Source organism: Gossypium arboreum, chromosome 12, assembly GCF_025698485.1.
Source record: "Gossypium arboreum isolate Shixiya-1 chromosome 12, ASM2569848v2, whole genome shotgun sequence".
NCBI classification, from domain to species: Eukaryota; Viridiplantae; Streptophyta; class Magnoliopsida; order Malvales; family Malvaceae; genus Gossypium; species Gossypium arboreum.
This window is the reverse complement of record NC_069081.1, coordinates 71,249,010-71,253,487: the sequence shown is the minus strand read 5'-3', so window position 1 is coordinate 71,253,487 and position 4,478 is coordinate 71,249,010.

The following is a 4,478-nucleotide window of genomic DNA, read 5'->3' as shown; positions in this document are numbered from 1 at the left end:
AACATAATAACAAGATTCATCTTAGGTTTCATTCCCCTTAGGTATTTAGGGGTTTTAGTTCATAACTTAATAAGAAAATATCTCAGAAGAATAACAAATACAAAACATAAAGAAAACCTAAAACTCCTGAAGGGAAATTGAGGAGAGATCTTCAGTCTTGATGATGAATCCGGCTTCCGAGGTGTATCAATCGGCTTCCTTAGAGTAATTCCTTACTCCCCCTTATTCTCCTCCTTTTTCTTCCTCCACTATGGAGTATTTATAGGCTTTGGAATGCCAAGAAGCCCTCAAAAGTGGCCTTTTCCGAATTGGACTTAACTTGGGCTCGGCAGGGACACGCCCGTGTGACACGCCCATGTGCGATTACTTCAGGCCGTGTTCGAGCCTGTTAGAATGGCAAGGGCGTGTGCTTTACCCATGTGAATTGTGCTTCAGTTCTGCTAGATTGACACGGCTGTGTGGTCTACCCGTGTGAGGAGGTCTAGGCCGTGTTGATTTCGTACTTTGGCCATTTTCTCTATTTTTGGCCCATTTCTCATTCCTTTCGCTCTCCTATGCTCTCCTATTTATAAAACATGAAATTAAAGCATTAGGAGCATCGAATTCACCAATTCTAATGAGAAATCATCAATAAAATGCATTAAACATGGGGTCAAAATATGTATAATTTATGGTTTATCACATGCATGCAAATGTGGTTATGCTTGTTGTGGTTGTTTATGATAATGAGTGTGATAGATGGCATGTATGTTAAATGGATGAAATATGATTAATGTGTATGGCAATAAATGTGGTACAAATGTATAACTTGGAAGTAAGATAGCAAAGATGATTATCCATGAAATTGGTGTGGAATACCATGGGTAAACCTACTAACTTGAATATGTTATACGTTGACTATGAAAAACATAAAATGTCTATGCTTCTTAGGATGGAAGTGTTATGTTGTATGCTATGAAGTGGGTTTAAGTGTGTGAGTTCTTAAGGGTGGCAAATGGCTTGGAAAATAGCCTAGAAGTTGTCCAGACGGGTAGACACACGGGCATATGTCTAGGCCGTGTGTGACACATGGTCTACCCCATAGGCGTGTGATCCAGCTGTGTGTCCCCTGCACTCTAATTTTTACAAAACAGAATGCCCAGTAGTAAACACACAAGTGGAGACACGGTCTTGTGTCTCAACCGTGTAGAGGACACGGGCTCAGGACGTGGGCATGTGCCCTGGCCGTGTGAAGTCTGCACTCAATTTTTGGAATTTTATTTGCCATACGGCCTAAGCACATGGGAGTGTGACTTGGCCGTGTGGCCTCATCTTGCTAATGATGTCATAGTCAAAGAGTTACACGGGCTGAGGACACGGGCGTGTCCCAAGCCACGCGGGCATGTGTGACTACACGTCCTACCCACATGGGTGTGTGACTATCCAAAACAAGAAAATTTTCTATGTCTCGAAAAGGTTTGAAAGTTCTCGGTTTAGTCCCGATCGCTCCCAACGTATGTTTTGGGCCTCGTAGACCCTTATAAGGTACAATTTACATGTGCTTGAAAAGTTTTAAATTTGGATGAAATTTTATGGCCCGGTTTGTATGAATGTTTATGTTTAAGTCCGGTAATGCATCGAACCATGTCCCGACATCGGATACGGGTAAGGGGTGTTACACTTAATAGTGCTGATTCTAGGTGTTTTGTAAAAATTTGACTGTGTCAAAGTATACGACTCTAGGTGTTGGAATTATGATAACTTTTAATGTAAAGATCATACACATAATTATCACTATAAGAATTGTGTTGATTATTACATAATAATTCAATAAGCATTCTCAGGAACGATCAGTCCAATACATTGTTCTGCTAAACATGTAACCATGCACTGACTTGATATCTCATATCAATGCAAACATCTTCACATCAATCAACTACACATTATACTCAATATATTATTGTTGTCCTAGCCCACTTTAATACTCGAGGAAGGACAATATAAGAATAATTATATTATTCAAAAATTAAATTATTAATCAATTTATTTAATACACAAATAAATTTCCAAAATAATAATAGTAACATAATAATTGATAAAATGGTAAAGAAGTACGTTATTACAATTATATAGTGATTGGTCTTTAAGCATACTCCAAAAGAGAGTTAAATAGAGAAATCACAATGACGAGAAAGCCACCTAAGAGTGAAGAAATAATACGTCACCAACATCCTCAGTTGTTCAATTCAGGTACATTTCAAAGATTAAATTGCATAAGAAGGGAGAGTTGTATTGTAACACCTCTCGTCCATATCCGACGTCGGGACATGGTTCGAGGTGTTACCTGACATAACTCAATCAACTATACAAAACCGGGCGGTAAAATTTTTGATAAATTTTAAAACTTTTACTTTCATAGGCAATTAGTTCCTTGAATGGGCTTATGAGGCCCAAAACATACATTCGAGACAATTTAGACTTAGCTGAGAATTTAAGAAAAACTTGGTGAAATTCATGCTTTAGGGTTCCACACGCCCGTGTGACTCGGGTCATGCCCATGTCCTCAGCCTGTGTGCGACACTGACTTAGGGCACGACCATGACACACGCCCGTGTGGCCTACCCGTGGGCAATACTGACTTATAGACACGGCTATGGCACACACCAGTGTGGCCTAGTCGTGGACAATACTGATTTAAAAGTTTGAGTGGAGGGGGACACACGGCCATAACACACACCCATGGGGGTGAGCCGTGTGCCACACACGGTCTAAACACACGCCCATGTGTCTTGCCCGTGTGGACAAACTAGGCTATTTTCCAAGCCATTTTGTTACCCAATTTGCACAACCTACACAAGATCATTTCAATATGCTAACTCCATCCCAGAAGATATTAATTCATCCATAGAAGGAACATCATATACATTTGCCAAAATGAATAATAGCCATTATCTAGGCTTAATACAAAATGAAGGGCTTTTATCTTAAGCCAATATACATAAACAATTCTCAATAATACAACTACCTAGTCTAGCCCTATACACGCTGTAATCAAAAATATAAATCCAACTATACCGAGTATTACGGCTGATAGTGTGATCGATATCTCTGACTTCAAGGGATCCTCGAGCAAAATGGCAGTACTGAAAGAAAAGGGAAGGAAAGAGAGTAAGCATAAAGCTTAGTAAGTTGCATATAAATATATGTACAACAACAACTTCACCGTTCATCAATTATGCTCATAGCTCAAAGGTAAGTATAAACTGGACTTTTTCATTACCATCAATTCAAATCATATTTTCTAATCAAGCTCATTACTCATGCCTACCAAATAGGTATCTGTAACACTTACAACATTATCATACTTTCCTTATTAAATCTCTTTCTTAACTCTTAAAGTTGAACCTTTTGGAATACTATCGGATATTCTATAAGCCTCAAACATTGGTTAAGTTGCCGCTGCCATGTCCTAGACATGGACTTACGCTGGCTATCTCCATCGAGGCCAATGTCGTGTCCCAGACATGGTCTTACACTAGCTCTTGTGTATACGTGATAATGCATGTCCCAGACATATCTTACACTAGCAGGAAACTTAGCCGGTGCATATCCTAGACACGTCTTACATTGGCTAACATCATTGAGGCCGATGCGTGTCCCAGACATGTCTTACACTGGCACTCACCTCTACACCGATGCCATGTCCCAGACGTGGTCTTACACGGGCTATCATGATACGGCTGATGCATGTCCCAGACAAGTCTTACACTAGCCCTGTCTCAATTCCGATGTCATGTCCCAAATATGGTCTTATACTGGCTCTCACATAACCCCATGTCATGGCATGAATATCCGGTTTGTTTCCTGGGTTCTTACTGGATCTTTTAACTTTCTCAATCATAAATACATATACTTAGTTCCAATTCTAGAAATTTATGCTATATCAAATCAATAACAATTGAATACATGCATTAATAATATAATTGTATTATTTACATACAACTTACCTCAGTGTACAAAAAGTACTTGACTAGTTGGCTTAATCGGATTGCTTGGCTTTACCCCGGTCTAGGCTCGATTTTGGAAAATCTTGATCTATAATAACAAAATGCACTCATTCAGTCATTAAACACAATTAGACTATCTAAAATTTACATCTTTGGTAAAATGACTATTTTGCCCCTAAACTTTTAACAAAATGACCATTTTACCCCCATACTCAAAATTTGATTTTTATCGAATTTCTTCGTATTTCAAGCCTAGATAAACTCTTTTTACTACTATAGAAACCCAAAATTCTCACTATTTCACACACTTATTACTTAATTTGCAACTTATTCAAAATAGTCCCTTTAGGTGTTTACATGCTAACACCCTTCATAAAAGTTGTTTATAACACAACTAGGACTCATATTTCTCCATAAAAAATCGACATATACCACAAATACATCCATGTAAAAATCCTAAACTCTTGACCATTTTGTAAGATATCACCCTCA